Source organism: Triturus cristatus, chromosome 4_1 (assembly GCF_964204655.1).
Source record: "Triturus cristatus chromosome 4_1, aTriCri1.1, whole genome shotgun sequence".
Lineage (NCBI taxonomy): Eukaryota > Metazoa > Chordata > Amphibia > Caudata > Salamandridae > Triturus > Triturus cristatus.
In genome coordinates this window covers 1,294,899,310-1,294,920,610 of record NC_140585.1, presented here as the reverse complement: position 1 = coordinate 1,294,920,610, position 21,301 = coordinate 1,294,899,310, and positions in this window count along the sequence as shown.

The following is a 21,301-nucleotide window of genomic DNA, read 5'->3' as shown; positions in this document are numbered from 1 at the left end:
TGTGCTTATAACTCTTTGTGCCCTGACTGGTTGTGAATTCACTGTCTGGTTTTGGAGTGACAGGGGCTGGGGATATGCATTTACTGTAGACAGTCACACGGGGGTTGTGTTATGCCCTGCCTTTCCTGGGTGACTCATATTTGGGCTGAATAGGCCTGGTCTGCATTTAGAGTGGTGGGAGGAGTTTCGTTAGCACCTGAATACTGCTGTGCCTTCCATTCACAATTCTGTCTCTGCCCCTGTAGTGTGTCAGGAGCCAGGGCTGGGCATTGAATGGGGATGTTGTGCTCTTCTAAAAGTTGTTTGAAGTGCCCCCTGAAACAAAGAGTTTGTGGGTATAAGTACAGGGGCTGTAACCCCATGATTTGTGACACTGTGTGGGATGTGTAACAAGCAGCTGCTTGCTCTTTATTCTGCTGGGCAAGGCTGCCAGAAAAGATCACCACTTAGACTGTTTGGGCTTTGTAGTTCTCGCCTGCTTGCTTGCATGGGTGTTAGAGACTCAGCCACTTTGCTAGGAAACCCAGTGTGCTGGTCTGCTGCTGGTCTGCACCTTGTGTTCCCAAGTGTTTTCCAGGGGCTGGTGGCTACCCCATCTACTCTGTGGGTGCTGGAAGGGCTCTAGGAACTGCCCAAATTGGCCATGGGACTCAGAATCCATCCACCTGCAACTGTTCGCTTCAATGCTTGTTTAGCGCTTTGCCTGCCTCCGACTGGCCTGTTTAACAAAGAGGGTGCTACTCAGTGCCCCTGGGGCACAATCAGGCACCCACGTGTGCCTTCATGGTTAAGAGTACCCTGTTTTCTGAGTTGTCTTCCATGGCCCGGCACGTTTCCTGAAGGACTCGCGCAGCATGAATGGTGCATGCTGGTCCCCCTCCCCCTCCAGGACCAGTGAACCAAGAAGACAGCCACCATACCGTGAGAGTGCTGACCAATATTGGGCTCCCTGGTTATGGTGACCCACCACCTACTGAGGTATTGTGGGGGCTGTACCAGAGGCGTTGTCATCCCACGTTGGTCTGGAGGCAGCCCGGCCCTCTTTCCCTTGAAGAAGATAAGGCGGTGTGGTGCATTTCTCCTTTGGTGCGGGCTGCTACACTTTTTTCCCTGTCTCCCAGCAGTGGTCTGGTAGGCCCTGGAGGGTCACTGACATGCTGCAATGGTGACTCCCCACTTTTTCTTGTGGAGCTGCATGGTGTTGCACCCCTGTGGGGGCCCAACGAGGCTCCCCGCAGGGCTGGACAATGTGTTTCCCCCTCCCTCTGTATGTGGATACTTGGGGGCACTTGTCTGGTGTGGGGCATTGCGGTGTGGAACCTCCAAGGAGGCCCCCACATGTTATTTTAAAAATGCTGCATTGGGTTCAGCAGATGCTCCATACGGCCGCGGGCAGGTGCTTGAGTAGAAACCTACCTTGGGGCATTTGCTTGGGTGACATACCAGTGAATCCTCAACAGTGGACCTGGTTGCCATTAGGAATCCGCCCCATGCAGGAACCTGACAATTTACTTTACTCCCTATAAAAGGCAGCCAGGAGTTACGGTGCCCTACTTTGTGTGTTGAAGCACGGTGGCTTTGTATTTAGGGTGCAGAGTAGTGACTCATGCACAATAATATTTGGTGATTTATGTTTATCCTAAATGCTGCTTTTGAAGCCCTAGATGTGATGTCATTTAAAAACAAATTTTTACTACAGGAGCTGCATAAATGGGCACAATGATGATGTAAGGTGGTGATAGGCTTAATGTGTTTATGATATTCTATGGTGTGTGCCCCATATAAGTCTTGACTTTAGTGCACTAATGTTAGACCTGGCACCTTGGCGTGAGTTTCCCTTCCACTTTTTGATGGTGTGCCTCGATTGTTTTGCTGGTGTTGTCCGCTCAGGGCACTGCGCCACGGCTAATCCGTGCCGCAGTGCAAGTGCTCCCTAGGTAAAGTGTAAATGTAATTGATGTTCATGATTGGTTTATTGGATTCACTGTCAGTCCACAGTAAAGTGCACCAGGGGTGCCAGGGCTTGTGAATGCCAATGCTGCTGGTGGGCTTGCAGCGCTGGTTGCGCCACCCACAGAAAGCGGCCGTGTAAAATGTGTCTAGGGTCTGCCACCGCAGACCCTGTGCGCGGTCTGGGACCGTCGCGCTGACTGCGCAAGTGCCCCCACTTGCCAGTCCCTAAACCTTCCCTTACCTACATATTAGCCAGCCCTCTGGTAGGCCCAAGGGCAGGGTGCATTGTAGGCATAAGGTAGGACATGCCCTGATGTGTGTGGCATGTCTTAGTAGTGAATTACAGCCATTTTCGTTTTCACTATTGAAGGCTACCTGCTCTCCATAGGCCAGAATGGGCTGCTGGAGTCACTACATGCTGTGACCCCAGTGGACTCCGAGAGCATGGTAGGATGTCAAGTTTAGTATGCCTGAACTCAGAATAATAAAATACTTCTTGTAGTCAAGTTTATTTTAATATCCTGGGTTTGTAAATACTACTTTTAGAAAGTTAGTATTTACTGACCTGACCATTTCAGTCCGCCTCTGCTGTGTGTGTGTGTTCTGCCTAGCAACAGTAAGGAGCAGGGTTGGGGAATCCCCAGAGACAGGCTGGCTGCCAGGTGGTGGGTAGGGAGATGACCCCAGGATGGGTGGGAGGAGTACACCTTGACTCTTGAATAGACCTGTGCTCTGCCACCACAAAGCCGGCGCCGCCCCCTGTGGGGCGGCTGATGTCTCTGCCCTGCTGCTGAAAGGAAAGAGCAGAGTCACCATAACAAAGTGCTCCAGAACTGGACTGAACCAGGCCCAGGCCCCCTGGCGCTAAAGAACAAAAGAATCATGGTATAAAAGTAGGAGCCTGGCTCCTAAGAAATCAGAATCCTGTTTTACCACAAAGAACCTCTGCCCGACTAGAAGGAGAAGGAGACGCTGGAGGAGCTGGCCTGCTGCTTGCCTTGCTGAGAAAGGAGAGGAAGAGACTACTGAAAAGACTTTGCTGCTTTGTGCTTTAAACATTCTCCAAGGGCTTGATCTGAGCTTGCCCCCTGAACTGAACCCCAGTGGGTTCTCTGTGCTTTTGCTCGTCCTCCGATTCGAGCCGTGTGTGCATCCCGCTGGAAAGAGACTGTGCCCCTCAACGCCCCTCCTAGGGCTGTGACACTCAGGAGCTCGCCTGCCGCAACCCCGTGAGAGCCCCGCTCCGTCCGGAGCCGCCCCTGTCACCGCCTGCCACTGGAGCGCGCTGAACGCGCTATCACCCCTCCCGCCGGAAACCGTCCGACGACTGTGATCTACGCCGGGTCATCCAGCTGCACGGACCGTGCCCTGTGACCCCGCTTCGCTATCCCCGGACATCTCAGGCCGCGCCGCCCCCGCTGTGGAGACCCCCCCTGCACCGCCGTGCTGAGGGTCGCTGGCCGCGCCTGCCTACCTGCCCACACCCGCTGATCGAGGACCCAAGACCACTCCCCAAGCTGAGAGTCGCACCGACCTGGGCCGACTCTCCACATCACCGAAGAAGTTCCAGTATCGGGCTCGGGGCCCGCAACGCCTTATTTCCCCGTTCGCAGGAGTCGATCTCTGTAAGTACTGGAACCACAAGTGACATTTGCAAGAGACTGCAAAGTACCTATTTGAAACTACGAACAAAGAACATTTGCCTGCTGTACAACCTGGTGGCATAGCGAAAACGTTATTGGTCTTGTGATAAGTCTGCTGAGATATATATACCTATTTTTACATAAAGAAGCGTATTTTTCTACATATCCAAGTCTGGTGTCCGTTTCTGGGGGGATTGATGTATTTACTGTGTGTGCGATTGTAAGTGCTTAACCAACAACGCCTGAGGAATCGCCTTGGCTGCTCACGCCACGCACCTAGAGGGTGAGCAAGGGTCATTCACGAGGGGTTATCCTGCGCCCTGACGTAAAGGAGAGGGTTCCTGCTTGACACAAGGGCAACCTTGCGCCAACCAGAGATCCCCGACTCTAACATTGGTGGCAGCGGTGGGATTTCGGATTTGCATTTGTAATGTGCATATAGTGAATTATTAATCACCAGATAGTGAGAGCAGACCAAGTAACGCAGCCACAGGTTTTCATTTTTGAACTTTGTTGAGATATCTGCCATTACTGCAACCATGCCTGGTTCACTCTCCGCTGGAAGAGCACTCTCTGTGATTTCTGGAATGGATGAGGTGGATTGGGAGAGACTGGAAGGCTACACGGTAGAGCAATTGAAAGGCTACAGTGTAAAATTCAGAGTCCCCCATGCTGGATTCAAGAGGAGGGTCCAGTACACCAAGGCGTTGAGAGCCTGGAAGGAGTCAAGAGACCCACAGAATGCGGGGGACATCGTTCCACCCGACAACCTGGAGGAGCCCAGCAGAGTCCGGTCGCCAGAGGAGCTGGCAGACAGGGCAGCAGACAGGGCGCATGCAATGGAGATGGCAAAGTTGGCAGGACAAATGGAAATCGAAAAGCAGAAGTTGGCCCTGGAGGCACAACAACGCCAAATGGATCATGATATAAGATTGAAGGAGTTGGAGCTGAAGGCGAAAAGTTTGGACACCGCTCCTTCTGGTGGCAGCACTCCACCGGTGCAGGTAGAGTCCAAGGTGTACATCCCCAAAGATGTAGTAAAGGAGTATTTTAGAAAGGATGACATAGGGCAGTGGTTTAGAGCCTACGAGGTGGCCATGTCTTCTCACTGGGTCCCTGAGAAAGACTGGGGAGCGGGGTTGTGGGGAAGGTTCCTTGCTGAAGGGCGTGACACACTGTTAGATTTACCCTTAGATCTCCAAGCCTCATACCCCCATATGAAGGAAGCTTTAATGACCAGGTATGGGTTAACTCCTGAGCTATATCGACAGAGGTTCAGAGAGACTAAGAAGATCCCTGAGAGTACGTATGTGGAGTATGTAACTTTTTTCTGCAGAGCACTGGATGGTTGGGTGAAGGGTAGCAAAGTGAATGATTATCAAGGGCTGCTTGATTTAATTGCATGGGAGCACTTGTCCAGTCAATGTTTTCCTGAGCTACGCCAGCACCTGATTGATAGCAAGCTGTCCAACCCGAGGAAGCTTGCTGAGGAGGCGGACCGCTGGCTCAGCACCAGGGTCCACAAGGGTCAAGTGGGAGACTCCGCCAAAGGTGGGCAGGGTCCCCAGCAGAAGAGTGGGGGGGACATGGGTAAACAGAAAGGGTTCCAAAAAGGCCCCCAAAGTAATCCCCAAGGGAACCAGCAGAAGGGTTCTCAGCCTCCCCCACCCCCGCCGCAGAACGGGGCCCCGACAGGTAGACCTGTTCCAAAGGGGCCCTTCAATTGTTATAGGTGTGGTGACCCGGGTCACATTGCCTCTGATCCTAATTGTCGCCTGTTTGGTAAGACCGCACCCACTGGTGCTCCACCCCGGCAAGTAGCTAATATTAACTTTGGGGAGGAGGTAGCAGTCCAGGAGGGTGGGGGTCCCGGGCAGATGACCCTAGTCTCGCTAGGAGACAGTGAGATGGTCCCTGAAACCTACTTACCCTCTAACACTAAGAAATATGGGCAAGTAGTGACCATCAATGGAAAGAAGGTTGAGGCTCTTAGAGATACAGGAGCCAGCGTGACCTCGGTGAGGCAACACCTGGTGTCTCAAGAGCAGATTGTACCCAATGCCTACTGTAGGGTTGTCAATGCTGACAACATAGAGAGTCGTTGTCCAATGGCTCAAGTTCCCTTTGAGTGGGGGGAGGTCTCTGGTACTCTACAAGTCGCTGTGAGAACTGACATGCCTGTAGACTGTCTGCTAGGGAACGACCTGGAGAGCTCCCCTTGGGAAAAGGTGGAGAAGACCACGCATCTGAGGATGGTGGGTCTGCCCGACTGGGCGTGCGTGACCACCCGGTCCATGGCAGCCAGTAGGGGTGTCGAGAGGGTCCTGGAGCCTGAGGGAGAGGTCCAGGAACCGGCCTTAGGGAGAAGGCGCAGGAGGCGCGGGAAACCGGCCCCCGAAGTTCCCACGGCCCAGGAGGAAGTAGACCCTGAGGGGGATGCTCTGGAGCCTACCGGGGAACAGATTGCCGAACTGGGAGACCTGCCTGAGCTGACCCATTGGCAGCAAGAAGGAGGTCCCTCCAGGGAGGAATTCTGCAGGGAGCAGAAAGAATGCCCTTCTCTCGTGGGTATGCGGCAGCAGGCTGCAGACCAGGCCAATGGTGTTCAGGCCAAAACACACTACGTGTACTGGGAGAGTGACCTCCTGTATTCCGAGCCTAAGGCTGCTGAACCTGGGTCAGCCCGTGTGCTGGTGGTACCCCAGAAGTTCAGAACCTTCCTACTGGGGCTGGCTCATGATGTGCCTTTAGCAGGACATTTGGGGATGGACAAGACCTATGACAGGCTTGTCACCCACTTTTACTGGCCCCAAATGCACAAGAATTCAGATTCCTACTGCAGAACCTGTCAGACTTGCCAGGCAAGTGGTAAGAGCGGAGGGAAGCACAAGGCTCCTCTGCAACCTTTCCCTGTGGTCGGTACGCCATTCCAACGAGTGGGTATTGATATTGTGGGGCCTCTGGACCCCAAGACAGCCCTGGGCAACAGGTTCATCCTGGTCTTGGTGGACCATGCCACCCGGTACCCTGAAGCCATCCCTCTGAGGACAGTGACGGCCCCCGTGGTGGGACGGGCACTGATGGGAATTTTCTCCCGAGTGGGATTCCCTCTAGAGGTGGTGAGCGACAGGGGGACCAATTTCATATCCACATATATGAAATCCCTGTGGAAGGAGTGTGTGTAAGCACATTTGTCATTACGGGGGAAGAGGGACGTAGGTGGCCATTCAACTGGGTGATATATTTGTTCTGATATATTTGTTCTGTTTTATTTTTGCGTTGTATTATGTTAGTCGCACATGCTCAGTATGGTTGTTCATGCAGTTCTTTCTGTTTCATTTGTTTCAGTACCCCTGACGAAGAACCTAATCGGTTCGAAATGCATTGGGTGGTTGCACAAGTGCCATTTTGAAGGAGTGTTAAAAGCACGTGTCTATGGTTTAAGCGTAATGCAGCAGTAGACATTTGAAAATGCATAATAAACATTCATACTGCACATCGCTGTCTCCCGACTGATAAAATGTGTTTCAGAATATGGACCATCGGCATTCATATACTTTCGGATTACTGTTGATTACTTTGGAGTACCGGGTCATAATTGAGTTCATTTCTAGAGGAGAGTTTTCCTCATAAAAAACAGTGCAGCAGTCGGGGGCGGGACTGCCGCTTCCTTTTGTTTTGTCGTAACTTACAAGTTCACCACTCCTTACCACCCCCAAGGAAATGGGTTGGTTGAGAGATTCAACCGATCCCTCAAAGGCATGATCATGGGCCTGGACGGTCCAATGAGACGTAAGTGGGACGTCCTCTTGCCATGCCTGCTCTTCGCTTACCGAGAGGTGCCACAGAAGTCTCTAGGATTCAGCCCCTTTGAGCTTCTGTATGGTCACCCGGTAAGAGGACCTCTGAGTTTGGTAAAGGAAGGCTGGGAGCAATCTCCCAGGAAACCTCCCCAGAATGTATACAGTTACATGCTGGCCTTCCGAAACCAGACTAGGCGTTTCAGGCAACTTGCTGAGGCAAATCTGGAAGCCAGCCAGGAGGAAAGGAAGCGGTGGTACGACCGGAATGCCACTCTGGTAGAGCTTCAACCTGGACAAAAGGTGTGGGTCTTGGCCCCAGTGGAGCCTTGTGCACTTCAGGATAAGTGGACAGGTCCATTTGAGGTTGTGGAGCGCAAAAGTCCTATCACCTAATTGGTGGACATGCAGTCTCCCAGGAACCCTTTGAGGGTCCTACATGTTAACCGCCTTAAGCCCCACTTAGAGAGGACCGAAGTGGGCATGCTGCTGGCCACTGATGATGGAATGGAAGAGGAGACCGAGCCTCTTCCTGACCTCTTAGTAGCCGCTGAGAAAGATGGGTCAGTGGATGGAGTTAACCTCTCACCCACCCTGACGCCCGAACAACAGGAAGATTGCCGCCACTTGCTGGGGCAGTTTTCCGATAGATTCTCCCTGGTTCCTGGTGTCACAGATTGGTGCGTCCATGATGTGGACACAGGAGACAGCTTACCTGTGAAGCACAAGGCTTACAGGGTAACTGACAGGGTCAGAGCTTGCATCAAGGAGGAGGTCTCCAAGATGCTTGCGCTAGGGGTGGTTGAGTCCTCCAGCAGTCCTTGGTCCAGCCCCGTGGTCTTGGTCCCCAAAGCTGCTGCGCCGGGAGCCACACCTGAACTCCGGTTCTGTGTGGACTACAGAGGACTCAATTCAGTAACTAAGACTGATGCGCACCCCATCCCCAGAGCTGATGAGCTCATTGATCGGCTGGGGGCTGCCCGGTTCCTCAGCACGTTTGATTTAACGTCTGGGTACTGGCAGATCGCCTTGACCGATGGGGCCAAAGAGAAGTCAGCATTCTCTACACCAGATGGGCACTTCCAGTTCCGAGTCATGCCATTTGGAATGAAGTGCTGGAGCAGAGTTTTCTGTTAGAAAATTCTGGGGCTTTTGAAGCTCTGGCATGTCTATGCGTTTTATTAATTTATTAATAATTAACAACTAATTATTTGTCTTGTGCAAGTGTGTTTCACTAATCAACCTGTTTGTCCTAACACAAGAGAAGGTTACACGAGGGTTAGCATGTGTGTGCTGTTTATGTATTCACAATAACGTGCAAGTTTTTATGTTTAAACGTTGCTGTGTGCTATTTATTTTGAGCACAAAACGCTGTCTGAATTAATGCTTTATATGTCGCAAAGCTAGATAAATGCATACACATAAGGGTGTTAGTGGGGTTAACACTGTTTAATCATTATGATGTAGTAATCTTTATTTTGTCTCTTTAATTAAAGATGGTCTATTGTGGCCTATGGAGGCCTTCATGAAAATAACTGAGAATAATTTGAAGCCTGGCTGAGCTGTGGTGCAGGCAAAATCTGTGATGTGACAAGGGAGACCCCTGCTGGAATTCGGTTACAGACAACTGACCGTAGTCCTTATATGGAAATTTCCGGGAGGACATCAGCAAGTTTGGAGGATCTCCAAAAGAAATGTTCGTCCTTGGTGAACAATAGAGCCTTAGAAAGAACTCTGTGCAAAAGCTGGTTTGCCGAGGGAAGTGAACTTTAACAGTTACAAAACTTGATTCCTTTTCCGAGGATTGCGTATTAAGACTTTTCTTGAGCGGAGATTTCAGGATGTTGCAGAGTTACATCCCTTCCTTCTCGTTCTGCTCAGTGATACAATTTTTGCTTGAATAATTCATGTGGGTATTCATTGTATTTTGTATTATAAAATGTTAGCTTAGGGAGGGCTCTCCCCACACTTTCTTTCGTCGCCTTGCTGCGTGAACTTGCGTTGCTGAGGACTGATGCTGAGGACCTTATCCTGAAAAGACTTTTGAGAGACTGGTCCTGACCCGTTCTGACACTAGTTAGAATAGGTAACTATGAGAAATGATTTATTCTGATTTACTCTGACTAATTTTAGATAAAGCAATATAACTTTTAAACATGGTGTTGGTTGTTTCTTCCCTTGTCGTTTATTGAAGACTTTATGATTATTGTTTATAGATTGTTTATATTATGTTAGGCAACCACTAAACTGGTCCTATCGCCTAGATATAGATGCAGGGTGCTTTAGGAGTTTTCTTCCCACAGGTTTGCTGCTGGTAGAGTATTGGAGCGTATGTTAGTGAAATGGGCCCTAGCGTATGATGAATGTATGTGCGTGTAACTGTGAAATTACTCTATCTGTGGTAGTGGGCATATTTCTGATACCCTGATCTGTATCAATTTCTCTGGTAGCAGAGGATGGTTTAGATGGTTGTCTTGATCTGATAAGATAAGATTGCTTGTAAATTAGTTTATTGATTATTGATGTATTTTGATGTTTTTGGTATATGTACTAATACTAAATGTTGGAGTCGTAATGTTGAGTTATATGTAGTGCTTCTGGAACTTGGAAGCTGTGGAAGCAGTTCCGTAGTAGGGCAGAGTAAGGTGTATATGCTGCTCTCGGGAAAGACGGGATTGTAAGGAATTACGTGTGACAATTGAAGTTGCGCGTTCACATTGTCTGGGTTCGGAATCAGTGACATTGTCGTATGTTACTATTAGACATTTCTGGTATACAAGGAGTGTGAATCATAGTGAAGGTTATCTGTGAAACTCTGGTCTTAAGTCCCAGGGATCCGTAAGGATTGCCGTTAAAGCTTATTGCGGGAGGAGTAATAGGTATTCTCTGAGCTTGTTTGCAGAACTGGGCGGAGGTAAGCTGCTTAGTTGTTGAGAGATATAATTCTGTACAGAGGCAGATTGTGTGCTGTTCTCAAGAAACAGGATTCTGTGTGCATGTACTATATTTTTCTCGTATGAATGTGCGTGAATGCATATACATTTATTGATTGTAAGACTCTTTTGGATACGTCCTAGAGGAAACAGTTATGAGATGTATGTAAAATTGTTGACTCTTGAGAAATAGACTCTCTTTTTACTATTCTGTGGTTAGCGAAGCAGACAATGGAGATGTTTTCATGTTGTAACTAATAGATTTTGTAGAAATTTTGACACACGAAGTCTACTGAGAGTTTTTGTAAAGGAGGGGTAGACGAGTGACAGAGACAGGAGACAGAGACTGCAGCGGTTACTGACGTCAGAAGGTTCGCGCACTGATTGGATAGTGACTCAGAATAGGGTTCGCGCTAGGATTGGTGCGTTAGTGTGAGTCGCGCAGGGATTGGAAGAGCTGCTTAGTGACGTAGACGCTTCAGGACTGGTGCGTTAGCGAGAATTGAGTTTTTCAACCTAAAAAGTAGAGAGTTTAATAAGTATTAGCTAAGATGTATTATCAAGAAGAGAAAAAGAAAAAGACGTTTTTTGGAAAGGTTAAGAAATGGTTTAGTAAGGATAAAGAGGTTAAGACAAGAGAGGGTGAGTTGCTACCTCCAGCGAAAACACCTGCATCTTTCATGGTTGCGAAATATGGATTACATACCTGTATATGGTTGCAGAATTGGGTCGGCTATACTAAAGAAGATGGTGTTTTAGCATTCCCAGAACATGGTTCATTTAATCTGGCCGTGTTGAGAAATTTACGGGAAAAGATGGCACATCTGGACCCGAAGCCGAGACCTACACAGTTCGAGGCTTTAGTGGAATGGGAAGAAGAAGTATTAAATCGAGAAAGACAGAGAACTGGAGGTCAGTACAGGTACATGTTTGGGAGGAGACATGATCGTGAGACGCATCAAGATAGAATGAAAAGATGGCGAGATGCTACCATGTCAGATGGATTATATCCTATGAGAACAGTTGAAGCTTCGGCTCCTTCAGAAGAAGGGGTTTCTGAGACAGATAGGAGAAGATATGGAGAGTTTGAAGATGAGGTCTTGAATGATATGATGTACAAAAGACCACCTCCATATAGATCAGAATCGGAAGAGAGTACACCAGTTGTTTCTCCGATAAGAGATACAGTTGAGAAAGAAAAAATGACATCTGAATCAAGGAATAATAGTTCTTTCAGAGAGGAAAATGCCAGGAATGCCAGACAATTAGCAAAGACGACAACAGAACTGACTGAGAAAATTAGAGAGTTAACGATGAATATGGAAGCTGTTACAGTGCCTGTTACTATAGGTCCGGTAATTCCTATGTTTGACGGACAGAGAGTAAGTGAAAATGGGCTGGTAGTTCCATATATTGCAAATAATTCAGCTGGTCCTTCAGGAGATTCAGGTAAAGGAACAGGGAGAAATGACCTGAGACAAACAAGACATGACACAGGTAATGAATTCATGAATGTTAGTGATTCTAGTAGTTTAGGGATGCCAATTTTAGAACCGCAGAGGAAAATAGTTTCAGCGAGAAAAACTGCGGAAATAACAGTTGATGACCTAAATGACTGGATGAAAGTTCTTCAGAAAAAGGATAAAGATTCACAAGTTGTTGATGTGGTTAAATTACGTATAGAATTAGAAGAGCTTGTGACAGGAACAGTTCCGACAGAAATCCTGAAAAGTCATCATGATGGTGAATTATTGTTCATGTGCAAGAGCATAACATGGAGAGCAAGAAATACTCATGATAGACTAAGAGCGATAGCAAATGAGCAAGGAGTTGACATTGATAAAGTAAAGGCTTTACAGAAAACGTACAGAATGGATTTCACAGAGAAGGACATAGAGAATTTGAATAATTCTGGTAGAACAGGACAGATTAAAGAAATGGTGGCATTATTGCATAGATGGGGTGATGTAGAAAAGTGGAAGGATAGGTGGTATAAGAAAAGGGATGAATCTGAAGATAGAACAACTTACTCAGCATTTCCAGTGAGAGAAAAAGAGAAACCAGTGGAGCAGTTTCCTATGAGAGAAATACCTGGAGGAGGATATGTACATGTTCCATGGACCAGACAGGATATTTTATCATTTACGAATGATTTCCCTCGATTGAGAGAAAAGCCCGTTGAGTGGTATAGGCAGGTAGACAGGTTTGTGAAATTGTCAAAAGTGCTGTGGGTTGACCTGAATAGTCTGTTTGATATAATTGTTCCAGCAGACTTGTGGACTGAGTGTAAAATAGTTGTGAGTTGGCCTAGTGAGGAATATCCAAGAGATCCGAGAACAGGAGCACCAGATCCAGAAGTGATGAGGAAGTACGATCAGGTGATGGTATACCTGAAGAGTAAAGTTCCTCCAAAAGAGACAGACTGGGTTAAGATAGATCGAACACAACAGGAAGCAAAAGAATCAGTTCATGCTTTTTACGAAAGGCTGATACTGGCTTTTAAACAATTCAGTGGAGATGAACACCTGGGTGACAAAGATTTGAGTCATTTTGTATACCGATTTGTATATGGTCTTAGACCTGAAATTAGTGAGAGAATTCGTGAACACACAGTGGATTGGCAGAGTAAGAAAGTAGATGAGATTCTGAGACATGCAAAATATTTCAGTGATGAAATTGAAGCAAAGCAAAGAAAGCTGAAGGAAAAAGCAATGTGGGCACAGGTGAAAGTTGCAGAAAGACAGGAAGCACAGTTAGTGGAACAGGCAAATAATCCAGGAAATAATACAGGAAATAGACCAAGATTTGCAGGTAAAGGAAGGGGAAGTCTTGAGGAAGCAAAGAAAAAGTTCCCGTGTCACAACTGTGGCCAACTGGGACATTGGAGATCTGAATGTCCTAATCCACCATTAAATGAGGGTAAATCCTTAAATCAACAGGTGCAGAATGAAGTGAATAAACAGCAGCAACAACAACAACAGCAGAAAGTTGTGAGACAGCAGCAGAGTCAAGAGCCAAAACCACCTTTACCGCAGAATAGAGGGGTACAAAAGTACAGTCAGGATTCGGGATTCTTCAATGATGAGCAGGTAAACAAACCAAGACGTACTAACAAGGTACAACAGTACTTGTTAAAGAGTGAAGGGAGTGAGTCTGAAGGTGATTATTGACGGTGCCGAGGAGAGGAAGAAGAGTGCATACTTGGTGCAACTCTAGAAATAGACCAGGCAGGACCATTTGTGGATGGGAAAATAAATGAAGAGAGTGTTACTTTTTTAGTAGACACAGGTGCGACAAGATCAACTGTCAGGTCAACAGATGTTAGAAATCTTCCTCTCTCGGATGAAGCAATCCAAGTAGTTGGTGTAGCAAATACACAAATCAGAACACGTCTTACTGAACCAGTGAAAGTACAGATAGGGAAATTTTCAGACATGCACAGATTTATTGTCTGTGACACAAGCCCAGTGAACCTGTTAGGTAGGGACTTATTATGCAAGATGAACTGCACAATTGTCTGTACCCCAGATGGAATAGCTTTTGAGACACCAGATGATGATGTTTTCTACCGGATGACTCTAGAAAATAGAGAAAATGAATTAATTGGTACATTTCCAGTGTTCAATCCGGAGGATCTGCCTCAAGTGCTGAGAGACACAGTGAAAGGAGCAGTTTGGGATTTTACAGGAGAGGATGTGGGATTGATGAATAATGTAGATCCAGTGAAAATTGCAGTGAAAGAGGGAATTGCATATCCTAACATTCCTCAGTACAAAATGACACCAGAGATAATTGAAGGGATAACTCCTATAATTGAGAAAATGATTCAGCAAGGAGTCCTAAGAGAACTACTGAGTAGTCCGTGTAATTCACCGATAATGGGACTGAAAAAGCCTAATGGCAAGTTCAGGATCGTGCAGGACCTGAGAAAGGTTAATCAGATTGTGGTGGCATGTTGTCCCATCGTGCCGAATCCATCGGTGATTCTGTATCAAATTCCACATGATGCTGAGTGGTATACAGTGATTGATTTGTGTCATGCATTCTTTTCAATTCCATTGCATCATGACAGCCAGCCAATTTTTGCATTTAGGTTTGGCCAGCGTATTCTAGCATGGTGTCGTATCCCACAGGGGTATACGGAGAGTCCTTCGATATTCAATCAGTTATTGAAAAGATCGTTGGAAAGTCTGATCATGCCTGAAAGCTCAGTGCTAGTACAATACATTGATGACCTATTGGTGGCATCAAAAACACGTGAAGCTTGTGAAGTGGATACCATAGCTTTACTGAATCATCTGGCAGATGGAGGGTTAAAGGTATCCCCAGCCAAATTGCAGTTTTGTAAGAAAGAGGTGCATTATCTTGGACATAATATTGAGAAAGGTCTGAGAAAAGTGACTACTGACAGGATCAAAATAATCAGAGAAATGAAAGCTCCAAAAACCCAGAGAGAAGTGAGAATGTTCCTGGGTATGGTGGGATATTGTCGTCAGTGGATAATTAATTTTTCCCTGATAGCAAAGCCATTGATTAAATTGACAAAAAGTGACATGACAGATCCATTGGATCTAGATGCAGAACAATTGGCAGCATTTGAAGAGCTGAAAACAAAAATGTGTGAAGCTCCAGCTCTGGGTATGCCAGACTATGAAAAAGAGTTTGAACTGTACTGCAGTGAGAGAAATGGATGTGCACTTTCAGTGTTAATCCAGAAACATGGACAATTGAGAAGGCCTATTGCGTACTTCTCATCGACACTTGACCCTGTAGCTGTGGGTTTACCAGGTTGTCTAAAATCTGTGGCTGCAACATGCAAAAGCCTGGAACAGAGTGAGGGGATCATAATGGGGTATCCTGTAAGGGTATTCGTACCTCACAATGTGGCGATTCTTTTGACAAGAAGCAGAACTCAGCATATGTCAAATAGTCGGTTGACTAAATATGAGAAAGTGATTTTGGGAGCATCAAATGTGACTCTTGAGAGATGTACGAATGTGAATCCAGCAACACTTTTGCCGGATATTGAGAATGTGGGTATAAAGATGGAAGATGATCATGATTGTTTGGATGTGCTTGAGTACTGTACGAAACGAAGATCAGATATCAAGGATGTTCCCTTGCCTGAGAATGATCATGTGCTGTTTGTGGATGGATCATGCCTGAGAAATGATAATGGTGTGCTTTGTGCAGCATATGCAGTGTGCAAAGTTTCAGAGGTTATGGAAGCATCACCATTGAAAGGAGTAAAATCTGCGCAAGTTGCTGAATTAGTGGCATTGACAAGAGCTTGTGAGATTGGGAAAGATTTGAGAACAACTGTGTTGACTGATAGTCAGTATGGGTTTGGAGTGGTGCATGATTTTGGCCAACTGTGGCTACAAAGAGGTTTCTTGACATCGGGTGGAACTCCGATAAAGAATGCTGAGCTGATTGGAAAATTGCTTGAGGCGATACAGCTGCCTAAGGAGTTAGCAGTTGTGAAATGTGCAGCACATGTTTCAGGAGAGGATTTTATCACTGTTGGCAACAGGTATGCTAACGATGTGGCACAGTATTGTGCGAAGCTAAATCAGTCAATTAACAGGGAAAGAGAAAAAAAGGAAATGTCTTTCCCTTCTGTGATGTTTACTAATGTCCTAGAAACATGGGATGAAGTGAAACAGTTACAAGATGAGGCAGGAGAAGAAGAAAAACGAGATTGGGTTAAGGCAGGATGTGCTCCAAGGGAAACAGACCATGTTTGGGTCTACAGGGATGGCAGACCAGTGATGCCAAACTCAATTTTGTCGTCAATGGCAAGGATGTATCATGGCCAGGGACATCTGGGGAGGGACGCGATGATTAGGTCCTTTAAACAGACCTGGTACAATGCAAAGTTTAGGACAATTGCGGAAAGCATCTGTCAAAGGTGTTTAATTTGTCAGCAGTTTAACACTGGGAAAAAGACAGTGGTGAGTTTAGGGACAATTGGCAGAGAAGGAGGTCCTTTCACAAGGATGCAAATTGATTTCATTGAAATGCCCCAAGTGAACAGACTGAGGTATGTCCTAGTGGTAGTCTGTTTGTTTTCAAGGTGGGTGGAAGCTTACCCGACAAGGAGGAATGATGGATTAACAGTGGCAAAATTACTGTTGAGGGAGTTGATTCCTAGGTTTGGGTTTCCAGTTACAGTTGAATCTGACAGAGGTAGACACTTTCAAAATGAACTCATTGGTTTGATTTGTGAAGCATTAAAAATACAGCAGAAGCTACATTGTGCATACCGACCAGAGGCTTCTGGGGTGGTTGAGCAGATTAATGGCACAATTAAAAACAGAATTGGAAAGATGTGCTTAGCCACTGGCATGAAATGGCCAGATGTTCTGCCTCTAGTCTTGATGACTATGAGATCTACTCCAGACAGAACTACAGGATTGAGTCCGCATGAAATCATTATGGGACGTGCAATGCGCCATGCATTTGTGCCTGTGAATAAATTGATGACAATAACTGATGACATGATTTTGGATTACTGTAAAGGCCTGGCTGACGCAGTTCATTCTGTGTTTCACCAGGTTGGAGAAGAAGCTACCACACTTGAGAAGAAGCAAGCCCATGATCTGAGTCCAGGTGACTGGGTGAGGATTAAGGTGCACAGAAGAAGAAATTGCTTGATTCCAAGGTGGGGAAGGCCAAGACAAGTTATTCTGACTACAACGACTGCAGTAAAGTGTGCTGGAGTAAGACACTGGGTACATGCAAGTCATACTCTGAGAATTCCAAGTCCGAGAGAAGGAACTGGTGGAGAGTATTATGAAGAGTCAGATTCCAGTGATGGTGAAGATCCTGAAGATACAGAATCAGTGAGAAAAGAAGCAGAGAGAGCTTCAAGAGATTCACTGCGAGTATCAGAAGGAAGATCAGATTCTGATTCTGTGAAAGAGCCTGACGTTTCGAATAGCAGTGGAGGAAAAAGAAAAGAAAAGAGAAAACACATTGAGACTACTCCTGAATCAGAAGAGGAGGAGATTGAAGAGCCACTTGAGATTATTCTTGAAGAAACAGGGTCAGAAGAAGATAGAGAGGGACAGATTGCGGAAGACCCCCGAGGAGGTGTAGGGAACATTGATGAGGAGCTAGGTAAAGGGACAAATAGACAGCAAGAAGATTGCGTGTCGGAGACCCGAGGAGGGACAGAAGTAGGGAAGTCTCAAATAGTGGTGAAAGAATCTGTGAAAGAAAAGAAAACTGCTAAAAAACGAAAGCAAAAGGCAATTGAAACAGAATCGGATGATGAGAATGAACAAACAGAAGGTCGAGTTCTGAGAAAGAGAACTTCGATTGGAGAAAGGAGTGTTAAAGAAAAGCCGAAAAAGGTTGTGAAAGGAGATCGTTGGCCTAACAACAGAGTGAAAAGACTGAGATACAGGATAATAAAAGCAAATACATCGGAAGCTGAACAAGTGAATGAGGTATCCAGTCAAACTTCAAAGGCTGAAGAAGAAGAATCAAAAAGAACAAAAGAACCAGTAGAAATAAAAAGAGTTAAAAGACCCAACCAAAAGTACAGATCACCGGAATGGTCTTATGTGACACTGTCTGAAGAAGGAAAAGAAGAAACAGTGACTCAAGATAATCCGGAAGTGGTCTTGAGAAAAGTGGTTGAGGAAGATACTGGTGAAATTCTGAAAGTACTCTTGACTGACATTGGAGAAGAGTCGAGTACTGAGGATTCCGACGTTGGAGATCTGATACAATTTGATGTTGAAGAAATTGGAGTGAAAAATGATGAATATCCAAACTGAGTAAAAGAAGGATTCACTTGGACTGAGTGAACAGAGAGATCTTTGAAGAAGCTGAAGAGTTTGGAACAAACGTTGGAGATTTGAAAAGCTCTATTTACAGTAGTGGAGTAGTAGAAGTTAAAGCAGAATGGCTAACATAGAGAATAATCAAAATAGATGTGCCTTCTTTAGAAGATGGTGCAAGATGTGCTGCTGTTGTACTGGAATATTAATGCTTCTATGGGGTGTTTTAGTTTTATTAGTTACTTTTAAAGTTGAATTTGGGATAGACACAGAAAATATGACTAATATAGAGAAGAATTCACAAAAAGTAGTTCCAATTAGAAATAGTTACATACACAAAGATAGGTCAATTAATAATTTTTCTAGTAATGTTTTTTCTAAACTGTTATATGAATATGTGAAGACAATGGAAGTGAGGGATTGCTATGTCTGCATGCAGTTACCTGCATCCGTTTCAGAGGGTGTTACTTATCATCATTTACCAGCTACATATGGTATTTCTTGTAGTATTTTAAGTAGTGTTTTTTATTTGTTAGGGAAAATAGATTATAACATGTCTAACAGAGATAGTATTTTTGGGCATTTGCCAATGAACAAAGAGCTGAATCCAGCTAAAGAAGCTAACACTTTTGGTGAGATTTTTATTGAAGAAAAAGGACTAACATTAGATTACATTTTTAAGAATAATTTAACTTGCAGTTTGAAAGAAGAGGAGAAAGCTTTCCTGGACATGGTAGAGGAAAGGAGAGTGAACATGCATGAGAAAGCAGGGAAATATGAAGTGAGTGAGACAATTTGGGACATTGAAATGGGAAAAGAGTTGAGAAATGGGGCTAGTCCAACTTTGGCTCTGGATGCACCGCAGAAGGGTAAACTATGCATTACCAGAAGGAGATCCCAATATGATACATATTTTGTAGGGACTAGTGAGTGCCATGATACATACTTCGTTGCGACTGGTTGGGGTTTCAGAGGTGGAGAAGATACTATTTTTCCAGGAGTGTACTATGTGTGTGGGAACAAGGCTTATTACAAGTTGCCTGACCATTGGTATGGCACATGTTATGTGGGTTTGGTTTTTCCTAAGATTTTTCATACAGATAAAATAAGTGATGTAGAAGATATTAACCTATTAAAACGTTTTAAGAGAGAAACTTGGTCTGAAATTGTGGGTGATATTTTTGGGGTTTTGATTCCAGCAGTGGGAATTTCTTTAAATGCTTATGGAATTCGGAAATTGTCCACAGTGGTTGATCGTTTATCGACAAATACCGCAGGAGGATTTCTTTTGGTAAATACGGAGTTAAGTGCCGTACGTGCCATGTCCATGCAAAATCGACTTGCCCTTGATATTCTTTTGGCTAAGGAGGGTGGAGTTTGTGGAATTTTGAAAGTTCAACATTGTTGCACTTACATTCCTGATGAAAGTAGAGACCTGAAGGTCTATATCAAAAATATTACTGATTTGCATGAAGATTTAGTACCACTTGAAACTGGGAGTTTATGGACTAAACTAGCTAATAAGATGATAGCTGTTAAGGATTTTATTGCAAAAAAAGGTAGTACTATCGTAGGTAGAATATTGTTTCCTTTGTCTTGTATAATTGTTGCTTTGCTGATACTGAGATTAGTGTGTGTGTGTTGTAAAAACAGGAGAGGGAAAGAGAAATTGAAAAATGAAAAGAAAAATAAGAATTCGAAAAATTCGAAAAGAGAACCAGAAGAGATTGAATTAGAAGAATTGAGGGAGAGTGTTTATTTAGAGACTAAGAGAGATGATGAAAGAGTGACTGGTGTTTAATGTTGTGTAAGGGGAAAAGACATTTCTGATTTCTCCTAAAATGGGACTAAAATTTTCACAAATTTTTTTTTTTTTTGGGTTTATTTGGTGATAAAATCACCAAAGGGGGGATTGCTGGAGCAGAGTTTTCTGTTAGAAAATTCTGGGGCTTTTGAAGCTCTGGCATGTCTATGCGTTTTATTAATTTATTAATAATTAACAACTAATTATTTGTCTTGTGCAAGTGTGTTTCACTAATCAACCTGTTTGTCCTAACACAAGAGAAGGTTACACGAGGGTTAGCATGTGTGTGCTGTTTATGCATTCACAATAACGTGCAAGTTTTTATGTTTAAACGTTGCTGTGTGCTATTTATTTTGAGCACAAAACGCTGTCTGAATTAATGCTTTATATGTCGCAAAGCTAGATAAATGCATACACATAAGGGTGTTAGTGGGGTTAACACTGTTTAATCATTATGATGTAGTAATCTTTATTTTGTCTCTTTAATTAAAGATGGTCTATTGTGGCCTATGGAGGCCTTCATGAAAATAACTGAGAATAATTTGAAGCCTGGCTGAGCTGTGGTGCAGGCAAAATCTGTGATGTGACAAGGGAGACCCCTGCTGGAATTCGGTTACAGACAACTGACCGTAGTCCTTATATGGAAATTTCCGGGAGGACATCAGCAAGTTTGGAGGATCTCCAAAAGAAATGTTCGTCCTTGGTGAACAATAGAGCCTTAGAAAGAACTCTGTGCAAAAGCTGGTTTGCCGAGGGAAGTGAACTTTAACAGTTACAAAACTTGATTCCTTTTCCGAGGATTGCGTATTAAGACTTTTCTTGAGCGGAGATTTCAGGATGTTGCAGAGTTACATCCCTTCCTTCTCGTTCTGCTCAGTGATACAATTTTTGCTTGATTAATTCATGTGGGTATTCATTGTATTTTGTATTATAAAATGTTAGCTTAGGGAGGGCTCTCCCCACACTTTCTTTCGTCGCCTTGCTACGTGAACTTGCGTTGCTGAGGACTGATGCTGAGGACCTTATCCTGAAAAGACTTTTGAGAGACTGGTCCTGACCCGTTCTGACACTAGTTAGAATAGGTAACTATGAGAAATGATTTATTCTGATTTACTCTGACTAATTTTAGATAAAGCAATATAACTTTTAAACATGGTGTTGGTTGTTTCTTCCCTTGTCGTTTATTGAAGACTTTATGATTATTGTTTATAGATTGTTTATATTATGTTAGGCAACCACTAAACTGGTCCTATCGCCTAGATATAGATGCAGGGTGCTTTAGGAGTTTTCTTCCCACAGGTTTGCTGCTGGTAGAGTATTGGAGCGTATGTTAGTGAAATGGGCCCTAGCGTATGATGAATGTATGTGCGTGTAACTG